The 19,969-nt window shown below is 41.2% G+C and overlaps 1 long non-coding RNA gene and 1 pseudogene across 1 annotated transcript; both read right to left on the reverse strand.

Moving 5' to 3' along the window:
• Positions 1–634: 634 nt before the first annotated feature.
• On the reverse strand, positions 635–13,155 carry LOC143850203 (uncharacterized; annotated as a pseudogene).
• A 1,705-nt stretch (positions 13,156–14,860) lies between these two features.
• LOC143850823 (uncharacterized) lies at positions 14,861–19,210 on the reverse strand. Its single transcript, XR_013236072.1, has 2 exons — positions 18,476–19,210; positions 14,861–15,300 (listed from the first exon to the last, which is right to left on the reverse strand). It is a non-coding gene; the product is annotated as an uncharacterized LOC143850823 (long non-coding RNA).
• Between the last annotated feature and the right edge of the window lie 759 nt (positions 19,211–19,969).

The following is a 19,969-nucleotide window of genomic DNA, read 5'->3' on the forward strand; positions in this document are numbered from 1 at the left end:
TCCTGCACAAAGGCAAGCGAGGTCAGAAGACCAACCCGGGCTTTACTCCGGACAGGCCCTTCGACACTCAAGTCAGTATGAGCATGAGTGCAGAGCTAGTTCTAAGAGTTTAGGGTGGAGAGACGGTTTTTCATTACCCTTGGTTTGAACTTTGAACTCCCTTTTATAGAGGGAAACGTGGTGACGTGGGATGACCTGCGCGAGGACAGGTGGTGGCCTGCTAGAGGCTGGAGCTCACCTACTTCCAGGACAGGTGGCGGGACAGGTGGCGGCCTGCTAGAGGCTGGAGCTCACCTAGTCCCAGGACAGGTGGCGGGACAGGTGGCGGCCTGCTAGAGGCTGGTGTTTTTACACCTCATCAATGGGTAAGCTAGATTCGAGCATGAACAGGAACAATGAAGAACTACCGGTAGTAGAAGGAGAACTTAAGAGCGTAAAAGTTTCGTCTAAGCCTCTGGTACAAATCAAAATCATGAGTTAGTCTAAGCCTTCAGATATAGTAGCTAGAAGGAATATGATCATCCCACGTGTATTACTCTAGAGGTAAACCGAAACAGCTGGATAGCTGCGCGCCCTCGTAATCAAAGCCACTGATATGAGAAGCGCTTCTCATGATCTCGTCGTCAACTTTGAAACCCGTGCACTATTGTAAGCGTAGGAAATCAAGCTCCTTGCAACCCTCCAATATCACCATGAGATTTTCCTTCGATAGAGTTGAAGAGCTCAAATTCAAGTACTTAATCTTCGGAAGGTAAGTAGCGAAAGCAGATGCAATTTCATCATCAAACAAAATGCAAGCTTTTAGCCTTTGAAAATTCTTGCAATGATTATTGATTTCTGAAAGGATCTCCATAATGCCACTGGGCGACACCGACGCATTCAGATATAGAACTTCCAGATTCATCCATTTACGCAGAAGCTCGGGCTTGAATTCATGACATATGGGAAACCCCCAATTGAAAGAAAGGACTTCCACTGCAGGTAACCTACATGAAACACCAAAAGAGTTAGTGATATGTAATAGATGAGGAATGCTAGATTCACATGCGCCCTTGCAAAAATGAGCATAAATGGCGCCTCCATTGGTCACTATTCTTTAATCACAGTAATGATCTACTTTTCAGTGCCATCTTAAATAGAAAGTGACCAATAGATGCGCCCTTTACACTTGTTTTTGAAAGTGTGCCTGTGAATCTAGCATTCCTTATAATAGACAAATGAAGAATGTAAACTGAATGGTGCCCTTACAAGGACCCAGCCTTAAGAATGGCTCATTGGATTCACGCTACCCGACTACGTTAATCAGACATTTCAGACCTTTAATTTTGGGAAGTGATATTTACATCCCTTTTTATTACTAGGGACATCCAACGCCAGTGTATCAATGACTAAATAGGGGCTAATGTACTTGACATCAGAAGAATCCAGTAGTTTTGATTGCCACGTACACTGGCGCTTGTGGGACCCGATCCCGCGAGAGGGGTGGGGCGCGAGCCGCCGCGCTCTCTCTCTTGGTCTCTCGTACCCACGCGATTGGCGTGTGCATTTTAATGTTGATTTGAATTAATCTTTCCTGTGAACTTGGGATCACTAAGGCAATCCGAATTCCACACGAAAGAGACTGACAGAGTCGCCACCTAGATGTGGGATCTAGGACCCGTAATTAACCAGAAATCTAGACTCGCTACCTGGTTACGAGAATGGAAGGTATGGGGAGTTATCCGCCACATGCACCATTCCTGCCCGATAATCGGTCTTCGATTCCAAAAGCTAATTCTTTTAAATTTATTTTAAATGGCTCATTCAACTCTATGTTAATGTGCGAACTAAGTGACATGCATCCTATGATCTAATTTTAATGTGAATCCTAGATGTGTATCTTGATTTATTAATTTGTCTGGATTCATTCTAAGTGAAAGTTCTCCTAGAATTCTAATTTCATGGAAAATCCTAAGTGATTTGATTAAGCATTTACAAGAAAATTAATATACAAAACACCACAATTTGTTTGTGGTGCCGACTCGCGGGTGGTATGCCATCAGACATCCAAGCTGCCTACGTACCCAAGCCTTACTGGGATCAGAGTCGACGTAGTTCGGTGCACCTAAGCTAAGCTACTTATGCCTAACTCAACTAGGACACCGACCTAGACGGGATTGACTGTTTCAACAGTTTTAGGAGAAGTTATTTAATTCAAGTTGAGGATTTTATTATCTTAAGATTTCATCTAAGATGCTATATGATTCTCATCTAAATGCAAATGGTCCCTTAGACTAATGCAGGTTTGCCTACATCCTAGTTTACTAGGCTTGTCCTAGGGAAAGATTGGGTGACTAGTGTAACTAGACCTATGGCACGGTTGCTATACATAGCAAACGTCCGTGATGAGGCTGGACTCCTAACTCTAGGACTCCCTAAAACCTAAGACTCCCTAAAACTTAGGACACGACACGACACCGGTGTTCCTAAATTGGGCTCTAAGGGTCCTTACGACGGAAACCGTAATCCAACGGTTCCGAGAGACACGAGGTGAATCGATTTCAGTTCTTGAGGTTAGTGAAAAAAGGGATGGAAGAGATGATGAAATAGTGTGAGGGAATGAGAAAGATAGAGAAAGGTGCGACTGAACTTGGGAGTGCCAAATTGCCTACGTACCCCGCGATGGGGATCAAGCCACACGTAGTTCCGCTGGGGAGGTTACTTGGATTTTGGAAAACAGAATTGGTATTTGGATCAGGAATCGGGTTTGTATTTGAGCATTGGACTTGAGATTCAGAAACATTGATTTATCAATGGGATTTTGGAATTGGGAATTTGCATCAAAGAATTGAGCATATAGGAATCATCAAGGGTTTGAATTTTGGGAATTCAAAATGGGCGGGCTTATGAGATTCGGCCAAATGGATTCAGACATGCGACTCAGATTGTGTTGGGATATGACTTGGTTAGGCAAAAGGGAGGAAGTTCTATTAGGTGTAAACGGGCATTAGTAGAATAGGGGAATGACTCGGTTGTGACATGGAAGGCCGCCACTTGGTCGAATGCGACTCGGTTGCATTGGGATGGGTTGATTAAGGAATTGGATTGAGTCAACTAAGGGGAGAGTCCAATCGGTTAAAGAGGTTGAGCATACTCGACTAGAGAGTTGGGTCAACTCGACTAGGGAGGTTGGCTAGAGTTGACTCAGTTGAGCTGGGTTGGGATCCCACTTGGTTGGATTGTATTGGGGCGATTTGACTTAAGCTGCAGGTGGCCTGGCTGGGTTAGATTTAATGTAACCAGATTTATGGATAAATGGTGTGCCTCAGTGAGTGGACAAAGGTATGGCTTGGGTTGATGTGACTCGGTTATCGGGTTTAAGGCTTATGGGTATGGGGTTTAGTGAGTTGGGTCTAAGTTAGGAGCAAACCCGAGACTAGCCATGGTCTAACCAGGAGGAAGCAGGGTACAAACCAGGGTGCGGACCAGGGTGCACCAGGGTGCGAACCAGCAGGGGAACCAGGGTGCAACCAGCAGGGAACCTGGGTGCAACCAGCAGCGAACCTGGGTGCAACCAGGGTCTAACCAGAGTGCGAACCAGCAGGGAACCAGGGTGCGAACCAGTATCGAACCTGGGTGCAACCAGCAACGAACCTGGGTGCAACCAGGGTCTAACCAGAGGCTAACCAGGGGGAACCAGGGTGTGAACCAGGGTACGAACCAGAGTACAACCAGGGGCTGGCCAGGGTGCGAACCAGGGTGCGAATTAGTAGGGAACCAGAGTGCGAACCAGCAGGGAACCAGGGTGCGAACCAGCAGGGAACCAGGGTGCAACCAGTATCGAACCTGGGTGCAACCAGCAGCGAACCTGGGTGCAACCAGGAGCTAACCAGAGGCTAACCAGGGGGAACCAGGGTGTGAACCATTAGGGAAAAATAAAAATGAAGATCAGATGGGTTAAGAGAAGAGGGAAACATGTATAACTTCAAAGTCTACCATCAAGAAGAATATGAGTAAAGATTGATCCTAGATGCTTCCTAACATGGTTTTTCTTTTAAAGTAAAAGATATGCATGAAAACAGACCCTACATAAAATTGAAATAAATGCCTACCTCTTTGAAAACCCACTTTGTGTTTGATTTTTCTTTGATGTTAATTCCTTGAAGATGATTCCTTGCTTGATAATGACCGCTTTTGATATATATCACCCAACGTATAAAATCACCCGATCCGGCAAGGATGGCCGATCCCTTGAAGAGATGAGGGAGAGGGATGAGTTTTCTAAGAGAGGGGTTCTTTTTTTTCTTCTCTTCTTCCTTCTCCTCCTTTGGATGGTGGGATGAGAGGGTATTTATAGGAGAATGGGATAGGAGGTTAGGTGAGGTTAGGTGAGGTTAGGTGAGGTTAGGTAAGGTTAGGTGAGGTTAGGTGGTTAGGTGAGGTTAGGTGAGGTTAGGTGAGGTTTGGATGGTTAGGATGAGAGGAGAGGTTAGGTGAGGTTAGGTGAGGTTTGGATGGTTAGGATGAGAGGAGAGGTTAGGTGATTTTGGATGGTTAGACCTAGGTCGAGATCTGCCATTGATCTAACGATTTACGGAAATCGGGTCTCGGAATGAAATCAGGGTCCGGGCTATGAAGTGACCCTAGCTTATTTTGTCCCGATTGATGATCCGTAAAGTCAGATCAAGATATTAATGACCTAAAACATATAAATCAATGATAGAGGGGGTTCTCACATGGATTTAACACACTAAATTCACCAATCAGGGTATTTTTCAATTTTTCGGGTCTAATCATCTCACCAGGTACATCTCTTTATCATTTTGTTTTTTTCAAAAAATTTGAGGATGCATACTTTACCAATGAAATTCTACGGATCAATATATTAGGTTATTGTTGGTTAAAGTAAGGCAAAATGTGGGTGTCTACAGATGCCCCTCTTTGGTAGAGACGACGTAGTCATCGAATACCAAAGTCAAAATGACAGAACCATTTTACGTAGCTTTAATCGACAAAGAACCCCCTAAACACAATGCAACCTAATATAATGCAAGACCTTAGATGAAATCCTAGAATTGGAATGCAATAAAACAAACCCGCTGCGGTGCCGCTGGCAACGAGAGAAATGGGATACCATTTTCAAATGGATTTTCGGAGGGAAAGGAATATCGCTTTTGAACAGCTTCAGAGGAAATGAGACGTCATTTTCAAATGGTCTCAGAGAGAATAATGGATGACTTTTGAAAGATTCTTAATGAAAACGCAGCATCATTTTTGAATGGGCTTGGGCAAGATGAAATACCGTATTTATACGGATTCGAAGGAAATGAGACATCATAGTTGTATGATGTTCAAAGGGTATAAGAGACCATAGTTGTATGGACTCGAAGAGAATGAAATACCGTATTTGTACGGATTCCAAGGAAATGAGACATCATAGTTGTATGATGTTCAAAGGGGATAAGAGATCATAGTTGTATGGACTCGAAGAAAATGAAATACCGTATTTGTACGGATTCCAAGGAAATGAGACATCATAGTTGTATGATGTTCAAAGAGGATAAGAGACCATAGTTGTATGGACTTGAAGAGAATGAAATACCGTATTTGTACGGATTCCAAGGAAATGAGACATCATAGTTGTATGATGTTCAAAGGGGAAAAGAGACCATAGTTGTATGGACTCGAAGAGAATGAAATACCGTATTTGTACGGATTCCAAGGAAATGAGACATCATAGTTGTATGATGTTCAAAGGGGAAAAGAGACCATAGTTGTATGGACTCGAAGAGAATGAAATACCGTATTTGTACGGATTCCAAGGAAATGAGACATCATAGTTGTATGATGTTCAAAGGGTATAAGAGACCATAGTTGTATGGACTCGAAGAGAATGAAATACCATATTTGTAAGGATTCCAAGGAAATGAGACATCATAGTTGTATGATGTTCAAAGGGGATAAGAGACCATAGTTGTATGGACTCAAAGAGAATGAAATACCGTATTTGTACGGATTCCAAGGAAATGAGACATCATAGTTGTATGATGTTCAAAGAGGATAAGAGACTATAGTTGTATGGACTCGAAGAGAATGAAATACCGTATTTGTACGGATTCCAAGGAAATGAGACATCATAGTTGTATGATGTTCAAAGGGGATAAGAGACCATAGTTGTATGGACTTGAAGAGAATGAAATACCGTATTTGTACGGATTCCAAGGAAATGAGACATCATAGATGTATGATGTTCAAAGAGGATAAGAGACCATAGTTGTATGGTCTCGAAGAAAAGAAGCACCGTTCTCAAACGGGCTCGAAGAATTTAGAGATTTTTCATAGGATTGGATTTATTATTATTTTTTTGAATCGGGGATTGGATTTGATGAATTTTTTTTAATTTATTTTTTTAAAATTTTATTTTTGAGAAATGAAACATCATAGTTGTATGATGTTCAAAGGGGATAAGAGACCATAGTTGTATGGACTCGAAGAGAATGAAATACCATATTTGTACGGATTCCAAGGAAATGAGACATCATAGTTGTATGATGTTCAAAGGGGATAAGAGACCATAGTTGTATGAACTCGGAGAGAATGAAATACCGTATTTGTACGGATTCCAAAGGAATGGGACATCATAGTTGTATGATGTTCAAAAGGGGATAAGAGACCATAGTTGTATGGACTCGAAGAGAATGAAATACCGTATTTGTACGGATTCCAAGGGAATGAGACATCATAGTTGTATGATGTTCAGAGAGTATAAGAGACCATAGTTGTATGGACTCGAACAGAATGAAATACCGTATTTGTACGGATTCCAAGGAAATGAGACATCATAGATGTATGATGTTCAAAGAGGATAAGAGACCATAGTTGTATGGACTCGAAGAAAAGAGGCACCGTTCACAAACGGGCTCAAGGAGAAGACGAGACCATTCACAAATGGATTCGAGAAATGAGGCACCGTTCACAAACGGGCTCAAGGAGAAGACAAGACCATTCACAAATGGACTCGAGAAATGAGGCACCGTTCACAAACGGGCTCAAAGAGGACACGAGACCATTCACAAATGGACTCAGAAAATGAGGCACCGTTCACAAACGGGCTCAAGGAGAAGATGAGACTATTCACAAATGGACTCAGAGAATGAGACACCGTTCACAAACGGGTTCAAGGAGAAGACGAGACCATTCACAAATGGACTCGAGAAATGAGGCCCCGTTCACAAACGGGCTCGAAGAATTTAGATATTTTTTATGAACTTGAATTTGACGTAGGATTGGATTTTTTTTTTTTTTTTAATTAAGGATTTGGATTTGATAAATTTTTTTATTTTTGGAAAATGAGGTACCGTCCGCAAACGGGCTCAAGGAGAAGATGAGACCATTCACAAATGGACTCGAGAAATGAGGCACCCTTCACAAACGGGCTCAAAGAGGACACGAGACCATTCACAAATGGACTCAGAAAATGAGGCACCGTTCACAAACGGGCTCAAGGAGAAGATGAGACCATTCACAAATGGACTCAGAGAATGAGACACCGTTCACAAACGGGCTCAAGGAATTTAGAGGTTTTCATGAATTTGAATTTGACGTAGAATTGGATTTGATGAATTTTGGATTTGAACTTAATGAAATCGGGGACATTATAGTGTGGTACCCGATCCCGCGAGAGGGGTGTGGGCGCGAGCCGCCGCGCTCTCTCTCTTGGTCTCTCGTAACCACGCGATTGGCGTGTGCATTTAATTATTGATTTGAATTCGTCTTTCATGTGAACTTGGGATCACTAAGGCAATCCGAATTCCACACGAAAGAGACTGACAGAGTCGCCACCTAGATGTGGGATCTAGGACCCATAATTAACCAGAAATCTAGACTCGCTACCTGGTTACGAGAATGGAAGGTATGGGGAGTTATCCACCACATGCACCATTCCTGCCCGATAATCGGTCTTCGATTCCAAAAGCTAACTCTTTTAAATTTATTTTAAATGGCTCATTCAACTCTATGTTTATGTGCGAACTAAGTGACATGCATCCTAGAATTCTAATTTCAATGGAAAGTCCTAAGTGATTTGATTAAGCATTTACAAGAATATTAATATACAAAACACCACAATTTGTTTGTGGTGCCGACTCGCGGGTGGTATGCCATCAGACATCCAAGCTGCCTACGTACCCAAGCCTCACTGGGATCAGAGTCGACGTAGTTCGGTGCACCTAAGCTAAGTTACATATGCCTAACTCAACTAAGACACCGACCTAGACGGGATTGACTGTTTCAACAGTTTTAAGAGAAGTTATTTAATTCAAGTTGAGGATTTTATTATCTTAGGATTTCATCGAAGATGCTATATGATTCTTATCTAAATGCAAGTTGTCCCTTAGACTAATGCAGGTTAGCCTACATCCTAGTTTACTAGGCTTGTCCTATGGAAAAGATCGGGTGACTAGTGTAACTAAACCTATGGCACGGTTGCTATACATAGCAAACGTCCGTGATGAGGCTGGACTCCTGACTCTAGGACTCCCTAAAACCTAAGACTCCCTAAAACTTAGGACACGACACGACACGACACCAGTGTTCCTAAATTGGGCTCTAAGGGTTCCTAAAGGAATTTTGAATCCACCGGCTCTTGGGAATCTCGAATTCTTTTGGGTTTGTGGAAACTTTTAGAGTTTTCTTGAAGCTTTTATTATCTGAAGGTATTTAGTGTGTTTGGTAGCTTTTAAAGTTGTTTATTTAGAAGGTTTTAGTTTCATTTGAAATTTTTAGTGGTCTTTTGGTTAATGGCTTTTAACGGATTTTTATCAGTGGATTTTAAATGGGTGAATTTTAGTTTTGTTAATTTTAGGTTGGATGTACTTTAGATTAATGTCTTTCGATTTTGGTTTGGAAAATGACGTTAACACAACCAAGTTTTGACAATTGCACAAATTCGACAAACCATTGACCATTAAAAGATCTGACAAATGCAGCCCACTAAAACTGTCGTAACTCTTTAACCGCTTGGCCAAATTCAACGTACAAACATGCGTTGGAAAGATCTTTTATAGGGCTACAACTTTGTAGTTCTCCATTGTTTGTAAATCTGTGATTTAGAGGTTCGAATTTGTGTTGCAAACAAAAGGACAGCAACATTAAACTGGAAATGCCTAAAGGTGTGCCGCAACCATTTTGGACTTAACTTTTTAACCGCTCGCTGTCTGATCTAGCACGAATACTCGTTGGAAACGGCACGAAAATATCTACGACTTTGTAGTTAACCATTTCCCACGATTCTGTTGTTTAGAGGTCGAAAAATCTGTTTAAAGTCTAACAGCTAGCACTATGACGGGAATGATATTGGCACCCCCATGTTTTCTTTTGATAGTTCTTATTTTTTTAGTGATTAAAAGACGGTGAATATGAAAAATGGCTTGAATGGGCCTGAGATTAGATTCAAATGGGATGTTTGAAAAAGGGGTTGTTTTTATCTACTTGGCAAGGTGGGGTATGGATATTGGGTTCTTGAGATTGAGTGGGGGCTGTTGTTATCAAATTGGAGTGGGGGCTGTTGTTATCAATTGAAAGATGGAGGTTTTGTAAGCCAAATTAAATGGGTTTTGATAATTCATGTAAAATTCAAGTTTTCTTTCTTGTAAATGTTCAAAATTTTTAATGAATTGTTTTCCCAAAAGAAATCTAAATTCCCTAACAAGCCAATGATTTCAACATCCCATTGCAAATAGGTTCTAATGACCCTAACACATTAATCATATTTAGCATAAGTGAGAACATGACCAAGGCCAAACTAGTACAAAATTAAACATGACATCAACCAAAATATACGCAAAACAACACTCAATCCTACAAATATAGAAAAGAAAATAAAATTCCAAAAGACATACCTTTTTGTAGACGATATTCCATGCAAACTTATGGAGAAGAGGGATTTGGTCTAGAGAGAGGGCTTGAATTTTCTAAGAGAGGGGTTCTCTCCTCTTTTCTTTTTTTTCCTTCTTTTCTTTGGTAAGATGAGAGGGTATTTATAGGAGAATGGGATAGGAGGTTAGGTGAGGTTAGGTGAGGTTAGGTAAGGTTAGGTGAGGTTAGGTGATGTTAGGTGAGGTTAGGTGAGGTTAGGTGAGGTTTGGATGGTTATGATGGGAGGAGAGGTTAGGTGAGGTTAGGTGAGGTTTGAATGGTTAGGATGAGAGGAGAGGTTAGGTGGTTTTGGATGGTTAGACCCAGGTCATGATCTGCCATTGATCTAACGATTTACGGAAATCGGGTCTCGGAATGGAATCAGGGTCCGGGCTATGAAGTGACCCTAGCTTATTTTGTCCCGATTGATGATCCGTAAAGTCAGATCAAGATATTAATGACCTAAAACATATAAATCAATGATAGAGGGGGTTCTCACATGGATTTAACACACTAATTTATTTGTTGATTAAAACAAAACAAAATGGGGTGTCTACAGATGCCCCTCTTTGGTAGAGATGACGTAGTCATTGAATACCAAAGTTAAAAATGACAGAACCATTTTGCGTAGTTTTAATCGACAAAGGACTCTCTAGACACAACGCACCTTAACATAATGCAAAACCTTAGATGAAACCCTAGAACTTGAATAATAATAAAAACTCGATGCGGCGCCGTTCACAAACGGGCAATTAGAGAATGAGATATCATTTTCGAATGGATTCTGAAGGGAAAGGACAAAGATCGCTCTCAAACAGTTTTTAGAAGGAGATGAGACGCCGCTCACAAGCGGGTTCAACGAGGATAAGAAGCATTCCCAAATGGACTTGGATAATGAGGCACCGTTCACAAACGGCCTCAAGGAGGATAGAAAACCATTCACAAATGGACTCGAGAAAAGAGGCACCGTTCACAAACGGGCTCAAGGAGAAGACAAGACCATTCACAAATGGACTCGAGAAATGAGGCACCGTTCACAAACGGGCTCAAGGAGGACGATACCATTCACAAATGGATTCGAGAAAAGAGGCACCGTTCACAAACGGGCTCAAGGAGAAGACAAGACCATTCACAAATGGACTCGAGAAATGAGGCACCATTCACAAACAGGCTCAAGGAGAAGACGAGACCATTCACAAATGGACTCGAGAAATGAGGCACCGTTCACAAACGGGCTCAAGGAGAAGACGAGACCATTCACAAATGGATTCGAGAAATGAGGCACCGTTCACAAACGGGCTCAAGGAGAAGACAAGACCATTCACAAATGGATTCGAGAAATGAGGCACCGTTCACAAACGGGCTCAAGGAGAAGACAAGACCATTCACAAATGGACTCGAGAAATGAGGCACCGTTCACAAACGGGCTCAAAGAGGACACGAGACCATTCACAAATGGACTCAGAAAATGAGGCACCGTTCACAAACGGGCTCAAGGAGAAGATGAGACCATTCACAAATGGACTCAGAGAATGAGACACCTGTTCACAAACGGGTTCGAAGAGAAGACGAGACCATTCACAAATGGACTCGAGAAATGAGGCACCGTTCACAAACGGGCTCGAAGAATTTAGGGATTTTTTTATGAACTTGAATTTGACGTAGGAATGGATTTTTATTTTTATTTTTTAATTAAGGATTTGGATTTGATAAATTTTTTTATTTTTGGAAAATGAGGTACCGTCCGCAAACGGGCTCAAGGAGAAGATGAGACCATTCACAAATGGCCTCGAGAAAAGAGGCACCGTTCACAAACGGGCTCAAAGAGGACATGAGACCATTCACAAATGGACTCAGAGAATGAGAAACATGTTCACAAACGGGTTCAAGGAGAAGACGAGACCATCCCCAAATGGCCTCGAGAAAAGAGGCACCGTTCACAAACGGGCTCAAAGAGGGCATGAGATTTTTCATGAACTTGAATTTGACGTAAGATTGGATTTGTTTGAATCGGGGGTTGGTTTTGATGAATTTTTTATTTTTGGGAAATGAGGTACCGTCCGCAAACGGGCTCAAGGAGAAGACGAGACCATTCACAAATGGGCTCGAGAAATGAGGCACCGTTCACAAACGGGCTCGACGACACAAGATAGCTTTGATTGATGAATTCAACAATGAAAAATTTAGAGATTTTTATGAATTTGAATTTGACGTAGGATTGGATTTTTTGAATTGGGGATTGGATTTGATGAATTTTTGATTTTTTGAGAAATGAGGCACCGTCCACAAACGGGCTCAAGGAGGACATGAGACCATTCATAAATGAACTCAGAAAATGAGGCACCGTTCACAAATGGGCTCAAGGAGAAGACGAAACCATTCACAAATGGACTCGAGAGATGAGGCACCGTTCACAAACGGGCTCAAGGAGAAGACGAGGCCATTTGCAAATGGGCTCGAGAAAAGAGGTACCGTTCACAAACGGGCTCGAAGAATTTAGAGATTTTCCATGAACTTGAATTTGACGTAAGATTGGATTTGATGAATTTTTTATTTTTTTGAACTCAATGAAATCGGGGATATTATGGATCGTGCCCGACAAAGATGTTGGAAACTAGGACTTTGACGAATGATGAAACGGCAAACCTTTGGAACGAAGAACCATTACTAGCAAGAATGGATTAGGAACATTTTTATGAAACTTCAACAAGATTTTTCTCAAAGAGACTGCTGGTCTTGTCTTCTGGGGATTTTGATAACTGAAACCTTGAACAAGACATTTGAGATTGGTAATTTAGAACAACGACTCTCATGGAAAAGCGGGATCTGCTTCTTGACAGGTGTTTAGATAAACATTTCTTGACCAGGATAACTAACCGGAAGGGAATTATGAATTTGAATGGTTCATCTTTCTGAGAAATTGGCTCAACCACCATTGCATCTGAGGTTCTTCCAAGCTTAAGGTGCCTTCCTGGGGTATGATCTTTTTACGGAAGCTGGGCTTTCTGATGTTTCTACTTCTGAATTTTTCTGAGCTGATCTTCTTTGAAATGAAGTTGTTTGACTAAATTCTCGAGCTCTTTCAGGTATAATTGCAGGGAGCTGCCTAGGCCTGGCCTCCTTCACCAAGACAGTTACATCATTTGGACATAGGAACGACAATTGACTCTTTCTAAAGAGAAAACTTAGATGAAAGGCACTACTCAAAGGATTGAGCAGCCCTGAAGGAGTGAACTTAGAATAATAAAGATTGACTGACTATACTGACAAACATAGTGATGCTTCTGACTTAGTTAATGTTTTGTTTGGTAAGTCTATCCTTTCAAGGAATAGTTTTTCAATTGGTAAACACCGGACTTCTTCCTCGAAACAGTAATGCCTCAAGAATTTAATTACGACCCCTAAGATTGCTTAGCTTCAATGCCCCCAGTTTTGAGGATATCACTTGAATTTGCTTGAACTTCAGTTGATCTTCAGTCTTGATACCGGCTGTTGCCTTCTTATACTGATTCTCTTACCGTGACCAAGTCACCTCTTCAGGGTTTTTAACTTGGCGGACCGCGTTAGCCTTAACTTTTGCCTGAACCACCTTTCTAGGTTTTCGATCCAGCAGGCTATCCCCTTAGCTTTTGCCTAAGCCGCCCTTTCGGGTTTTCAACTTAGCAGGGGAATGATCTTAAATTTTGCCTAGACCGCCCTTTCAGGTTTTCAGTCTAGCAGATCTTCAAACTCCGTTATTTTTCTTATTCATCATCATTTCATTTTTTTATTGTATCTCAGGACCTAGCTCATTAGTTCTGAACACCAGAAGGACTTTTATAGGTAGGATAGGGCTTTTCAAAGAATGGCTTAAGGCTCAACAAAGATTTCGACCGAACCTGTGAACAGGTCGCCTACATATCCCAAGGTAGGAATCAGGTCGTGTGTAGTTCAGGGCGAATGCCCCTAGTTTGAAGATAAATTGTTTGATTTTTTTTTTCCTTTTTTCTTTTCTTTCTGGAACAATTAACTTCTCTTCTTTTGGAACTTGTCCCTCTCTTTTTTTTTTTGAAAGGATTGAATTTCTTTTCCTTTTTGAATCGACCGAACTCGGTTCAACCGAGTTGCCTACGTACCCCAGTATAGGGATCAGGTCTCGCGTAGTTCGGGGGAATGCCCCAAGTTTGATGGGTTTTCAAGAAAATTTGATTTAGGCTCGAAGGGTTTGCAAATCGGTATTCTTTTGACATTGGGTTTTGATTTTGGGATTTAATCGGCCAAAGGAGGCCTTTCGATGTTCAGATTGGGAATCGATCTAGGTTACTAGAGTCTGTCTGGTACTGATTATTTATTTCTTTTTTTTTCTCTTTTTTTTTTTTTCACGGAGTTTGACGGCATTTCCAGGTAAGATAATGGATTTTCTTCTTTCAAGATTCTAATGCGTGCTTTCGGCTTTCATAGAGCGAAACTTGTTCCTTGACATCCTCCATCTATGGATTTGTAACTCTTGATATCTGATGACCACTTTTCAATACTTGTTCTTGAACTTCTTATCTTGAATTTGTTGGCTTCATGTTATGAATTTGAGAACCAAGGTCATTGATTGGAAATATGAAAGTTATTTCCACTCTATGCCCCTTGCATAGCATATGATATTCACTTCATTCTTTCTTGAACCTTCTATCTATGTCTTGCCCCTGGTATCGGTTGTAGCTTTTCTAGACAATCTTCTTATTCTTGAAATAATTTTATCAATTCTTCACACTCTTTAGAGGGTAATGTATTTTCAATCGGCATTCACTGAATCAAAGTTTCAGTGCCAGTGTTTATCATTTCAATTTCATCTTTGAAAGGTTGGGATTGGCGCTCCTCCTCTCGTTCAAGTAATTGCTGTGACTCAAGTGGAGTTTCGTCAATTTTGTCCTCATTTGAAGAGGGAGTCTTATTTTAAGATCAGAAGCACACTTAAGAACAGACACAAGTGAACTTTTTGGAACTGACCGAAATTTTATTTAAAGAAAAGCTATTACATCAGACGACCTATCCTGAACATGCTCAGGATTCACAACTCTAAATAAGAAAGGGAAACAGAAGATAACTTGCCTGGACTAGGCATTGACCTTTAACTGTAAGACCGGACTCAACAATTATACTGACCATGATGACTGACTCAACATAAAATAGTAAGTGACTAAAACTTTAACTGCTGCAACTGTTTGGCGTTGAAGGCTCGGCGAAGGCTGGTTCGTTCTGAACATCATCATGGCTGATACTTTCAATTTTGGACAATGATGACTGATTCGCATAGGGAAATGCCCCTAGCTCAAGGATTCTGAGAGTGAACTCTGAAGGACTTAGCAAAATAATCTTGAAAAAGGTAGCCCCTAGAGGAGGAACATACCAGGGGTACAAGCAAGATTGGATTATCTGGACCAGGCATGATCAGATCATGAGAACGCATAATCGAAAGATTGTGAGATTCTGCATCTGCCAGTTAGGGGATGGCATGAAGATACGATTGAATTGTATGATAGAAGAATCAAAGACGCACGATCAAGAGATTAGATGAGATAGCATAAGATTGCTTTCAACGGATAGATCATGAATGACTAATCCTATGAGATCTTTGGAAATGATGGGATTTATATCCTAACCCCAAAGGGAAAGTTTTTAATCTTCACACATTTTAACAGTGTTACCTGAAGGCATCAACCCTAATCCTAATCTATCGGAGTGGAGAGAGGATCTCGACTCATGACTTTGTTTGTGTACCTAGGACCGATCGTAGCCATTGGAAGATGGTCTACGGCCTAATCTAGACACAAATAGGTAGGATATCCTAAACTAGGCTCACACACGTGATGCACATGTGTTCGTATACTACATGCATGTGTGGGTTAATCTAGGGGTAAGGCCAAGAGTTCCCTTAGCGCGAATCCCTGTTCGATATACTGTACCAGTGTCCGGCGTATCAGTACGTGAACAAGAGATCCGTTTACGTACCATAAAGGTACTAGGCTAAGGGTGGAATGTTTCTCTAGCACAGAGGCACCAGGTGATGAAATCCCAGTCAACCATGCTAGATAACACTCCGGGTTCCTAAAATAGGACGTGTGTGCACGTGAGATGCAAGGGTTTAGATGCAAGTGATGTAAGTGTGTGCAATATGTTTGCGCAATCTATGATGCCTTCAGGTTTTGTTAGATTAAGTTCAAGTAAAATGTGATGAGAAAATAAAACAAGACAAACTAATCTGACAAGTATACAAGAGATAGAGTTTTCATGAGCCAGTTAAAATAGATTCAAATAAGTTATCCTTTGGAATTGTGATGAAGTTAGGTGATCCCCAGCAGAGTCGCCAGACTGTGGTACCCGATCCCGCGAGAGGGGTGTGGGCGCGAGCCGCCGCGCTCTCTCTCTTGGTCTCTCGTAACCACGCGATTGGCGTGTGCATTTAATTATTGATTTGAATTCGTCTTTCATGTGAACTTGGGATCACTAAGGCAATCCGAATTCCACACGAAAGAGACTGACAGAGTCGCCACCTAGATGTGGGATCTAGGACCCATAATTAACCAGAAATCTAGACTCGCTACCTGGTTACGAGAATGGAAGGTATGGGGAGTTATCCACCACATGCACCATTCCTGCCCGATAATCGGTCTTCGATTCCAAAAGCTAACTCTTTTAAATTTATTTTAAATGGCTCATTCAACTCTATGTTTATGTGCGAACTAAGTGACATGCATCCTAGAATTCTAATTTCAATGGAAAGTCCTAAGTGATTTGATTAAGCATTTACAAGAATATTAATATACAAAACACCACAATTTGTTTGTGGTGCCGACTCGCGGGTGGTATGCCATCAGACATCCAAGCTGCCTACGTACCCAAGCCTCACTGGGATCAGAGTCGACGTAGTTCGGTGCACCTAAGCTAAGTTACATATGCCTAACTCAACTAAGACACCGACCTAGACGGGATTGACTGTTTCAACAGTTTTAAGAGAAGTTATTTAATTCAAGTTGAGGATTTTATTATCTTAGGATTTCATCGAAGATGCTATATGATTCTTATCTAAATGCAAGTTGTCCCTTAGACTAATGCAGGTTAGCCTACATCCTAGTTTACTAGGCTTGTCCTATGGAAAAGATCGGGTGACTAGTGTAACTAAACCTATGGCACGGTTGCTATACATAGCAAACGTCCGTGATGAGGCTGGACTCCTGACTCTAGGACTCCCTAAAACCTAAGACTCCCTAAAACTTAGGACACGACACGACACGACACCAGTGTTCCTAAATTGGGCTCTAAGGGTTCCTAAAGGAATTTTGAATCCACCGGCTCTTGGGAATCTCGAATTCTTTTGGGTTTGTGGAAACTTTTAGAGTTTTCTTGAAGCTTTTATTATCTGAAGGTATTTAGTGTGTTTGGTAGCTTTTAAAGTTGTTTATTTAGAAGGTTTTAGTTTCATTTGAAATTTTTAGTGGTCTTTTGGTTAATGGCTTTTAACGGATTTTTATCAGTGGATTTTAAATGGGTGAATTTTAGTTTTGTTAATTTTAGGTTGGATGTACTTTAGATTAATGTCTTTCGATTTTGGTTTGGAAAATGACGTTAACACAACCAAGTTTTGACAATTGCACAAATTCGACAAACCATTGACCATTAAAAGATCTGACAAATGCAGCCCACTAAAACTGTCGTAACTCTTTAACCGCTTGGCCAAATTCAACGTACAAACATGCGTTGGAAAGATCTTTTATAGGGCTACAACTTTGTAGTTCTCCATTGTTTGTAAATCTGTGATTTAGAGGTTCGAATTTGTGTTGCAAACAAAAGGACAGCAACATTAAACTGGAAATGCCTAAAGGTGTGCCGCAACCATTTTGGACTTAACTTTTTAACCGCTCGCTGTCTGATCTAGCACGAATACTCGTTGGAAACGGCACGAAAATATCTACGACTTTGTAGTTAACCATTTCCCACGATTCTGTTGTTTAGAGGTCGAAAAATCTGTTTAAAGTCTAACAGCTAGCACTATGACGGGAATGATATTGGCACCCCCATGTTTTCTTTTGATAGTTCTTATTTTTTTAGTGATTAAAAGACGGTGAATATGAAAAATGGCTTGAATGGGCCTGAGATTAGATTCAAATGGGATGTTTGAAAAAGGGGTTGTTTTTATCTACTTGGCAAGGTGGGGTATGGATATTGGGTTCTTGAGATTGAGTGGGGGCTGTTGTTATCAAATTGGAGTGGGGGCTGTTGTTATCAATTGAAAGATGGAGGTTTTGTAAGCCAAATTAAATGGGTTTTGATAATTCATGTAAAATTCAAGTTTTCTTTCTTGTAAATGTTCAAAATTTTTAATGAATTGTTTTCCCAAAAGAAATCTAAATTCCCTAACAAGCCAATGATTTCAACATCCCATTGCAAATAGGTTCTAATGACCCTAACACATTAATCATATTTAGCATAAGTGAGAACATGACCAAGGCCAAACTAGTACAAAATTAAACATGACATCAACCAAAATATACGCAAAACAACACTCAATCCTACAAATATAGAAAAGAAAATAAAATTCCAAAAGACATACCTTTTTGTAGACGATATTCCATGCAAACTTATGGAGAAGAGGGATTTGGTCTAGAGAGAGGGCTTGAATTTTCTAAGAGAGGGGTTCTCTCCTCTTTTCTTTTTTTTCCTTCTTTTCTTTGGTAAGATGAGAGGGTATTTATAGGAGAATGGGATAGGAGGTTAGGTGAGGTTAGGTGAGGTTAGGTAAGGTTAGGTGAGGTTAGGTGATGTTAGGTGAGGTTAGGTGAGGTTAGGTGAGGTTTGGATGGTTATGATGGGAGGAGAGGTTAGGTGAGGTTAGGTGAGGTTTGAATGGTTAGGATGAGAGGAGAGGTTAGGTGGTTTTGGATGGTTAGACCCAGGTCATGATCTGCCATTGATCTAACGATTTACGGAAATCGGGTCTCGGAATGGAATCAGGGTCCGGGCTATGAAGTGACCCTAGCTTATTTTGTCCCGATTGATGATCCGTAAAGTCAGATCAAGATATTAATGACCTAAAACATATAAATCAATGATAGAGGGGGTTCTCACATGGATTTAACACACTAATTTATTTGTTGATTAAAACAAAACAAAATGGGGTGTCTACAGATGCCCCTCTTTGGTAGAGATGACGTAGTCATTGAATACCAAAGTTAAAAATGACAGAACCATTTTGCGTAGTTTTAATCGACAAAGGACTCTCTAGACACAACGCACCTTAACATAATGCAAAACCTTAGATGAAACCCTAGAACTTGAATAATAATAAAAACTCGATGCGGCGCCGTTCACAAACGGGCAATTAGAGAATGAGATATCATTTTCGAATGGATTCTGAAGGGAAAGGACAAAGATCGCTCTCAAACAGTTTTTAGAAGGAGATGAGACGCCGCTCACAAGCGGGTTCAACGAGGATAAGAAGCATTCCCAAATGGACTTGGATAATGAGGCACCGTTCACAAACGGCCTCAAGGAGGATAGAAAACCATTCACAAATGGACTCGAGAAAAGAGGCACCGTTCACAAACGGGCTCAAGGAGAAGACAAGACCATTCACAAATGGACTCGAGAAATGAGGCACCGTTCACAAACGGGCTCAAGGAGGACGATACCATTCACAAATGGATTCGAGAAAAGAGGCACCGTTCACAAACGGGCTCAAGGAGAAGACAAGACCATTCACAAATGGACTCGAGAAATGAGGCACCATTCACAAACAGGCTCAAGGAGAAGACGAGACCATTCACAAATGGACTCGAGAAATGAGGCACCGTTCACAAACGGGCTCAAGGAGAAGACGAGACCATTCACAAATGGATTCGAGAAATGAGGCACCGTTCACAAACGGGCTCAAGGAGAAGACAAGACCATTCACAAATGGATTCGAGAAATGAGGCACCGTTCACAAACGGGCTCAAGGAGAAGACAAGACCATTCACAAATGGACTCGAGAAATGAGGCACCGTTCACAAACGGGCTCAAAGAGGACACGAGACCATTCACAAATGGACTCAGAAAATGAGGCACC

Source organism: Tasmannia lanceolata, unplaced genomic scaffold, assembly GCF_043159265.1.
Source record: "Tasmannia lanceolata isolate RefF3 unplaced genomic scaffold, GAP_Taslan_0.1 ptg000018l, whole genome shotgun sequence".
NCBI classification, from domain to species: Eukaryota; Viridiplantae; Streptophyta; class Magnoliopsida; order Canellales; family Winteraceae; genus Tasmannia; species Tasmannia lanceolata.